A 10,340-nucleotide genomic window follows, 5' to 3' on the forward strand; every position below is an offset into this window, starting at 1 on the left:
CCACTCACTTTAATTTTTAAGGAATTATTTTCTTCAGTGAGCTTTTGGACCTCTTTTTCCCTTTGACCAATTCCACTTTTTAAGAAGTTTTTTCTTCAGTGAATTTTTGTGTCTCTTTTTCTCATTTGGCAAATTCAGCTTTTCAAGGCATTCTTCTCTTCATCTGACTTTTTGTACCTCTTTGACCTTTTGGCTTAGTCTGTTTTTTTAAGGTGTTATTTTCTTCAGTACTTTTTGTGTCTCCTTTACCAAGCTATTGACTCTTTTTTTGTGATTTTCTTACATCATTCTTATTTCTCTTCCCCATTTTTATTCTACCTCTCTTACTTGATTTTCAAAATTCTTCTTGAGATCTTCCATGGCCTGAAACCAATTCATATTTTCCTTTGAGGCTTTGTATGTTGGAGTTTTGACTTGGTTATCTTCTGAGTGTGTATTTCAATCTTCCCTGTCACCATAGGAACTTTCTATGGTCAGAATATTTTTCTGTTTTTTTGCTCATTTTTCTAGTCTATTTCTTGACTTTTAACTCTTTGCTAAAGTGTCACTTTGTTTCCAGGGTGGAAGATGCACTGTCCCAAACTTCAGGGGTTTTTTTGCAGCTATTTTCAGAGATACTCCTAAGGACCTGTAAGTTTTCCAATAGTATTTTTTTTCTGATTACATATAAAGAAAATTTTCAACATTCAGTTTTGTAAGATTTTCAGTTCCAATTTTTTTCTCCCTCTCTCCCTCCCCAAGATGGCAAGCAATCTAATATAGGTTATACATGTAGAATCATATTAAACCTTTTTCCACATTAGTCATGTTGTGAAAGAAGAATTAGAACAAAAGGGGAAAACCAAGAGAAAGAATAAAATAAACAAACAAACAAGCAAAAGGTGAAAAGAATATGCTTTGATCTACATTCAGACTCCATAGTTCTTTCTCTAGATTTGGAAAGATTTTCCATCCTGAGTTTTTGAAATTGTCTTAGATCATTGTATTGCTGAGAAGAGCCACATCTATCAAAGTTGATCATTATACAATGTTGCTGTTACTGTGTATAATATTCTTCTGGTTCTGCTCACTTCACTCAACATCAGTTCATGTAAGTCTTTCCAGCTTTTTCTGAAATCAGCCTGCTCTCATTTCTTATAGCACAATAGTATTCCATCACATTCATATACCACAACTTTTTCAGTCTTTCCCCAATTGACAGGCATCCCTTCAATTTCCAATTCTTTGCCACCACAAAAAGAGCTACTATAAATACATCTGTGCATATGGGTCATTTTCCCTTTATTTTTTTATAATTGCTGAGATATGGACCTAGTTGTGGTATTGCTGGATCTAAGGGTATGCACAATTTTGTAGTTCTTTGGGCATAGTTCCAAATTGCTGTCCATAATGGTTGGATCAGTTCACAACTCCACCAACAATGCATTTGTGTTCCAGTCTTCCCACATCTTCTCCAACATTTATCATTTTCCTCTTCTGTCATATTAGCCAATCTGATAGGTATGAAGTGGTACCTCAGAGTTGTTTTAATTTGCATTTCTCTAATCAATAGTGATTTAGAGCATTTTTTCATATGACTTTAATAGCTTTAGTTTCTTCATCTGAAAACTGCCTGTTCATATCCTTTAACCATTTATCAATTGAGGAGTGACTTGTATTCTTATAAATTTGACTCAGTTCTCTATATATTTTAGAAATAAGGCCTTTATCAGAGACACTGGCAGCAAAAATTTTTTTACCAGCTTTCTACTTTGGGACTTCTAAGTTACTTCTTCCAAGGTGGTATGATCTAAGTAGAGGTAGTTTACTACTTCCCAGGTCAGCTCTGGTATCTAAGTGAACACAAGCATTCTTTTCTGCCCTGGAACTGTGACAAGGGTTACTCCACTGCAGCTACAAAGAGACCCTTATAATCTCCTTCTGATCAGTTGTTCTACCCCCTTACCATCTGTGGGCTCAGAGCTCCAGAAGCAGCCAATGTCATTGTAGTTCCTGCTGCTGACTCAGTGGTTCCAAAGGACTGTTTGTGGTTTGCTGGGACCTATCTACACTGGCCAAGACTGCAGTGGACTACACTCCACTCTCACCCAGCACAACAGACCTTTCCTGCCAACCTTCTAAGTTGTCTTTGGCTGGAAAATTATTCACCCTATCCTTTTGTGGGTTCTGTTGCTCCAGGAATTGAAACAACAGGGGCCCTGTAACATCGAGTTGTTCCTCTATGCATGTGCACTGTCACATTTCCTATGTTTGTGCTCCTCCTTGTATGTGCCCTACATGTGTTCACTCTTCCCACTAATGGTAAATATATTTAAGGAAGTTTGTGTCTCAGCTATGCAGAGATGGAGGGACTTTTACTACTTTTCTCACCATGCCATTCATCAAATGCTATTGATCTAAACTAATTATGTGTTCTGCCTGATCATTAAAGGTAAACAAAATAATAAGGGCTTATGAGCTATGGTTTTAACCAACGTACATTCATAGAATACCTTCACCTGGAGTTACCTCCTCTGGGAGACCCACCCTAATGAATATCCACAGTTGTAATACTTTTAGGGCTTATAGAATTAAAGGAATCCACTGGAGGAAAATTAATTTTTCTTCTTTTGTTTTCAGGTTTTAATCTGATAGCTAGTATTTGTATATGTATCCTTTGCAAGTCAGACCTGTTGTTTTAAGATAAGTTTGATATGATAGTATGATCAAGTATTGATATTTGTTATATCATTGTGTCCATTGTAAATATGGAAGCTGGTATAGATGCTGAATGCTTAGAACACTAGCACCCTGTAATCTACCTAGAGGCACAGAGGAGAGTGCTAGGGTAACTGCATGGGACAGCAGAAGGATCACTGGCTCTGCAGTGAGAAAACATAGGTTCAAGTTCCCTATAGTTATATGTGACCCTGAATTAGGCACTTAGCCTCCCTGGGTCTCAGTTTCTTCATCTGTAAAATGATGGGGTTGAACTAGATTCCACCCTAATGTCCCTTTCAAATCTAAATCTATGATCCTGTGATCTCAATTCAAGAAGTGCCTATCATATTGAGAGAATTTTGTGAGATGCTGAAGCTACTTTAAGGAGATATTACTGAATGTTAAGAGGAGACAGACAAAAAAAAACTGCATATTTTCTGCAAATTACCTGAGTGAACAGACTATTCTAGAACTGCTACTGAGATTTTTTTTAAAAAATTGAATTAGACTTGGAAATTAATCATTAAGACTTTAACTGATCATGAGATGATATTTGGTAAGTAAAAATTCAAATCAAAGAGGAAGTATCCAAAGATAGCTCGTCAGGAATGACCGTGAAGAAACAGATATCTTCAGGGTGAGGAGTGGCTAAAGAAACTGATAGCTTCCACATCCCCCAGTTTAATGGTGCTAGACCTGGATCTTCTGCAACTATCGAAATACATTAAAAATAAAACTTCTTTGAAAAAAATAAACCATATTTTTTTTATAAGAACTGCTGAGAAAATTGGACAGTAGTCTGGGAAAAATTATATCTGGGGTCATGCGATGTTTGTGAACTTGAACCTGAGAAAGGGCCCTGACACAAAAGTGCTTAAGGTGATTCTGAAGAATGCTGCTCACCTTGGGTTTTCGACTGTTGCCATTAATCATCTTGTGAACTTTAAGGAAAAGTAGGAGGAAATTTACAAACCAATATTCCTTCTGATCTCTTTTCATCTTTGCCTATTGTACAGGGGAAATCAAAACCAATTAAATTTTAAGTAGACTGACACTATAGTAGCAGATCCATCTCACTTCAATGTTCTAAGAACAACATCTTCCCATGTCAAGCTATATGACACTGTTGCAGTTTTTCTTAAGAAGGAAAAAAAAAAACTTTTTCCAAGTTGTTTGCACAAGTTTTGATGTAGATTTGGTATACATAACAGTAACAGAAAAATTGTCATTTTAATTCAGAAGACCTCCCATTAATGTGGCAATTGAATAAGGTATCTGCTTTGAGATTACTTATTCTCCTGCCATCAAAGACTCCAGGATGAGAAGATACACCATTTACAACACACTGGGTCTGATTCAGATCTGCAAATGGAAGAATGTAATTGTATCTAGCAGTGTAAAAAAGCCTTTAGAAATAAGAGGACCATACAATGTAGCAAACTTCAGTTTGTTGTTTAGACTTTCTGAAAGTGATGCCAAGGCAGCAGTGTCCATGAATTGCAGGGTAACACTTCTTCATGGACAAACCAGAAAGACTGATTTTGGTATTATATATACAACAAAGAAGCCAAGAACAACTGAAGAGGATGACAGTGTCCTAGTCTGCAAAAAAACCAAGTGTGAGAACTGACTGTAAGAGGTGCCTTGACTTTCACTGATCCGATCCTCTCCTTTCATTGACTGTTACCAACAACCATGAAAAAAAAATACTTAACCAAGTTCCCTGCTTGAATTTTATGTTGGAATTAATCATTTTATAAATCTTTTTTATGTCTAAGTCAATGAAAAAGAAAACAGACCAATGTACCACCAATAATAACCTTGGCATCAATTAAGTTTGTTTAAATGAAAAATAGAGGAATGATATTTTATCTCTTTTTGCAAGTAAGACATAGTTGACAAATATTTTAGTTCATTGAAATTTCACCTTATCTCTAAGTCTTGTTCTTTAAATGCTTTTATGCCTTTTTGTACAACAGTAGCAGTAATTTATTTTTCCATATTATCGTTCAAGATAAATAACATGTTTAGGGGTACATTAAAATTTGCCCTCTGAGTAAAACTTTTGTAATACTGATTTTGAGATGAGCTTGTCCTTTTTGGGGGGCAGAAGCAGGGGTTTTTTGTTTTAAGATTTTATTGCAGAAGAAAAATATATTGATGTGTTTGTTTTGATACAATGGATACTTCCCAACAAATATTCAAATGAATCTCTTTACAAAGTGTATTTCTTCCATGGCCAAGAAGACAGATTTATTGTTAACAAAAAAGAGAGATATGTCTTTTAACTTTATAATACTAATGTTGACCATTGTATTTTACCACAATTTGTTGCTTCTCATTGACTTAATTTTTGTTGTAGGAGAAATTGTGTGCATTGTTTTACCTCTGCCTTTTCCCATGTTTCTCTGAATTCTTCACATTTGTCATTGTTTACGGTGCAGTGTATAAGTTCATTATATTTATATACCATAATTTGTTCAGTCATTCTCTAATCATTTGTTGTGTATTTTGTTTCCTGCTTTTTGTTATCCTAAGTTATTTGGCCATACACATATATTTTGCACCAAAAAATATTTCTGGACCAACACCTTCCACCTTTTACCAAGATAAATTCCAAATGGATTTATGACCCATATGTAAAAGTTTAGATCATAAACAAATTATATAGTTAAGGTAGAAAATACCTTTCAGAAATATGGCTAGGGGAAGAGTTCATAACCAGAAGATAGAGAGGATCACAAAAGATAAACTGGACAACTTTTTTTTACATAACATTTTAAAGTTTTTGCAGAAAAAACACCAAAAACAGTTAACTGGAGGAAAAATCTTCAAAGCAAGTTTCTCTGATAAAATTCTCATTTCCAAGATATACAAAGAATTGATTCAAATTTGTAAGAATATTGTGGTTAACAACTTAGTCAATAGAGTGGGGGAAAGTTTCTTTCCATTTCTCTTCTTCCTTCTCTTCTAGAGAAAGTCAAACTTAAACAATATTTTCAGTTCCCAGTTCTGCCCTTTTGCTATGTGAAACCAAGGCAAGCCCCTTAACCTCTCTGGTTCTTAGTTTCATCATCTGTAAAATGTGATGGTTGCATCCAACAGCTTTCCAGGTCCCTTTCCAACTCTAAAGCTATGGCAACAGTGGGTATTTGCAAATACAAAGAATTCAAATAAAATTCATCTACATTTCAGAGGAACATTCAATCTAGGTGGGTCAACTAAGTGTTTTATCATAACTAGGGTGGGAGATCTAGGGTGAAGATTATATGAGAACTTCTGTAAGTGGAGGGGAATGAAGAAGTGAAGAGATATGATGAAAAAAATCTGGAATAAGACCTCTGTGATCATTGGGGAAGTAACAGCTTTCTTTATAAAGAGTTCAAAATTGTGAGTTAATTCTTTATTTCTCACCATTTTCCTAATGTCTCTGCTTGGTTTTGACTCCATGATCATGCATCACATGCCACTGAAGTATCTGGTAATAACACATACCCTCCCCCCTTCCCTTTTCAGCTTCCTTTTGTGTATTATTTTCCCTGCTTGGTACACCGTAGGTGTTTCAAAATTCATATGTATGTATATGTGTGTATATATATATATATATATAATATATATATATACACACACACACATACATGTGTGTGTGTGTGTGTGTGTAATACCGATCATACCTTAGGATGTGCAAAACTTTACATACATTGTCACATTTGAGCCTTACAACAACCCTATGATATAGGTACAGACATTGTCTCCATTTTGCAGACGAGCACTCAGACTGAGATGGGTTAAATGACTTGCTTGTGGTCCTACAAAACCCATAGGTATATCAGGCAAAAGTCAACTCCAAGTGCTGAACTCTATTAATTACACCATGCTGCTTTTTAATAATTCCTCAAAACAGCAAAGGGTAGTGGGTGGTGCCTAAAGTAAGTCTTGACAGAAATCAAGGATTCTTTTTTTTTATTTTTTTAATAATTTATTTTGATTTATCAGCAATCACTTCCATATGCTGTTGAGTTTAAAATTTTTCTCCCCCTTCCTCCCCACCACCCTCCCCAAGATGGCACATAATCTGATATACGCTATACATATACATTCCTATTAAACATATTTTCACATTAGTGATGTAAGTAAAAACTACAACCAATAGGAGGAACCACCAGAAAGAGGGAACAAAACTCAACAGAAGAGAAAAAAATAGCAATTCAACTTCCATAGTTCTTTCTTTGGATGTGGATAGCATTTTCCATCACGAGGCCTTTGGAGATGTCTTAGATCCTTGTATTGCTGGGAAGGGTTAAGTTTATCGATATTAGTCATCACACAATGTGGCTGTTATTGTGTACATCGTTCTCTTGGTTCTGCTCACTTCACTCAGCATCAGACCATACAAGTCTTTCCAGGTTTTTCTGAAGTCAGCCTGTTCATCATTTCTTATAGCACAATAGTATTCCTTTACATTGATATACCACAACTTACTCAACCATTCCCCAATTGATGGGCATTCTCTCAATTTCCAATTCTTTGCCACCACAAAAAAGAGCTGCTCTGAATATTTTTGTACATGTGGGTCCTGTTCCCATTTGTATGATCTCTTTGGGATATAGCCTTAGAAGTGCTATTGCTGGGTCAAAGGGTATGCACAAGAAATCAAGGATTCTTAAAGACATAGATGGTGATGATGTCCCCTAGCCACAAAGGATGGTTTTACACAGAAGTGGTATTGTTGTGTCACTGGCTAGTGGTCCAATTAGTCTGAAACATAGAGATTGTGAAGGGAAAGAGAATGAGTAAGGTTTGAAAGACAGGTAGCAGCCAAATTGTGCAAAAAAATGAGTTTGAAATTCTATCTGGATCAAAGAAGGCTTCATGGCAGATATGGCACCTGAGATGGGCCTTGAAGGGAAAGAAAGTAGACAACAGTAAGATTCTCTTCATTACTATGTAGAATTAGCTGGTCCTTAAAACTTACTCAGCCCTATGAGTAATCCAAGTTCTACATTGCAAGTTATTCTCTATATGCTAGGTGCTTTCACATATATCAGACTGAAATCTTTGAAATTTTAATGAGGAATAAGATTTTGGGAGTGGGGAATGAAGGAGTAGCCATTTCTATAGCATGTTATAATGGAAAGATCATAGGACTAGGAGCCAGAAACTTGAGTTCTTATCCCAATTTCCCACTTATTATCTGTGTAAACTAGCTGGGTAAGTCATATCATCTTTCTGGGTCTCAGTTTCTTCAATTGTTAAATATTGGGAGTAGACTAAATGATCTCTAAATTATCTTCCAACTCTAACATTTTATGACTCCATGATTCATTGGTCAAGTCTCTATTGTGTAATTTAGATAAAAATCATTCTGATAATCTAGTCACAAGAGACATTTTGGTCCAAATAAGCTGCATAATTTCTTTGATTCCTTACCTTTTCCAATGGATGTCTACACAACATCAATACTTAGCAAAATATGGGCAAAAAATATGGACATACATGCCAGGGAGGCTCATTAACAGGTACACTGGAGTACGAAAACAAGCCTTAAGTAGATCTCAGTCCTATGGTATATGTAACAAAGACAAGTCTGCCTAGTGACCATCTCTGCCCTATTTATGTGTATATATGAGTGCTTTTATTCCTGCTACTCTGAAACTACTTTAATTATAGTCAGAAGAGAAGACTTAACATATAGGAGCACCTATCCTCTCATCCAACCAACTATTAGAGAGTTCTGCGTTCTTGTTCCTGTGTATATCCCTCCTACCCTCCATTGCTTCAACTCAAAAATCGGGAGAGGATATTACAACCACCAGGGAAGAATTCACTTTTAACTGCTGGATAATAGTGTGTTCTGAAAGTCACTTTAGCCAGTTGTATCATCTTTTACAGTCAAGACACTGAAAATGAAAAAAAAATCCCCATTCAGACCAGCCCACCAGAATCCACCCCTCAACTCAATTGCCCTGTTTTCTCTTATTCTTCATGCTAACAATCATCATAGCTAGGCCCTTTTTCCTTGAATCTTGAGCATCTATTAAAGACAAATGTCTTCTTTCCATTAGGAAAGGTTAAACCAGTTAATTTGCTTTATTTTCATCAGGATCAAGTATGTATGACAAGCTGTGTCAAATCATTGCTACTCAGGGGGTTGATGAAATGTAGTTCTCTCCGCCCCAGATCACTTATTTTTCAGTTCATTAGGAAACTCCCAGGAACAATGCATAGACACTCAGTGTTCTTACTGTAAAGCAGGGAATTAATGCTGCACTTTTCTTCAAGGTTGAGTAAAACAAATTTATACAGCCCTCTCCCCACACTCCCCATACTCCTTCTGTTCACATTGACTGCCCAAAACACAGCCTTCTATGCCAATCCACAGCACTCTGCTGTCAATGTTAGCAAGAAAAAGTCTTAGAAGAAATAAATTCAAGTCCCATGGACCTAGCCAGGAAACAAGACCTTCATGAAATCCAACACCTAAATCCAATGTGTGACAAAGTGTATCAACAAGATTTTTTTTAAGATAGAATATAAGACATTAGAATTAAATGATCTCTGTTCTTAAAAATAGAGCTGATGAAAAGGAGTGAAAGTAGTATAAGAATACAGGAATGAAGCAATATTTTTGTGAATTAGTTTTCCACTAACATTAGAGATGCCATAAGAATAGTAGCCCACCACAGAAAGACCACCTTGGGAAATCAGTGATAGAACTGATTGGAGAGAATCAGATCATTTCAATTCTTACCCCAACTGAATTTTCCTCCAGTTTGTGAGTACCTCTCAGGCTAGCCACTTAACATTATTTACTGAGTATGATATAGAAAAAAGCCCTTAGCCTTGAAGGTATAAAAATAAAACAAAGTATCAAACCAAAATAGTTCTTGACCTCAAGAAGCTTATATTCTACTGATCTAGAGATAAAAGTAGAATTTTGGATATTTTGATATAATTAACTCAGTTGATAGATAGGAGCAACTAGGTGATGGAATGGATAGAGTGCCAAGCCTGTAATCAGAAAGGACTCATCTTCCTGACTTCAAATCCAGCCTCCAACCCTTACTAACTATGTGACCCTGGTCAAGTCATTTAACCTTGTTTGCCTCAGTTTCCTTATCTGTAAAATTAACTGGAGAAGGAAATGGCAACCTACTACAGTATCTCACCAAGAAAACCCAAAAATGGGGTCACAAAGAGTCAGAACTAAAAATGACTGAACAACAAAATTGGATAGATGGTTAGGTAGATGGATAGAATAAAGAATTTATTAAGCATTTGCTATATACCAGGCACTGTACTAATTACGGGGGATAAAAGTAAAAGCAAAGAAAATGGTTTCTGCCCACAAGGATCTTATAGATAAGAGGAAAATCAGAGAAGAGTAGTACCATGAAAACTTGAGAAGAGATAGTACCCAGAATTAAAAGCTGATTAATAATGTCAAATACTCCAAAGAGATCAAGGAGGTTCACATTTTTTTTAAAAGCCATGAGATTTAGAAATTAAGAGATCATTGGTAACTTTAAAGAAGTCATTTTCTGGTGAAAGGTGAGGTCAGAAGCCAGACTGCTGAGAGTTTAGAGGTGAATCAGAGGAGAGGAAATAGGAATGCCCATTGTATTTGACTCTCTCAAAGA

The 10,340-nt window shown here is 35.9% G+C and overlaps 1 pseudogene; it reads left to right on the top strand.

Annotated features, from left to right (window-relative positions):
• The first annotated feature begins 3,528 nt into the window (after nt 1-3,528).
• On the top strand, nt 3,529-4,330 carry LOC114029033 (annotated as a pseudogene).
• Nucleotides 4,331-10,340: the final 6,010 nt, after the last annotated feature.

This window comes from Vombatus ursinus, unplaced genomic scaffold, assembly GCF_900497805.2.
Source record: "Vombatus ursinus unplaced genomic scaffold, bare-nosed wombat genome assembly UNPS02014909.1, whole genome shotgun sequence".
NCBI lineage: Eukaryota > Metazoa > Chordata > Mammalia > Diprotodontia > Vombatidae > Vombatus > Vombatus ursinus.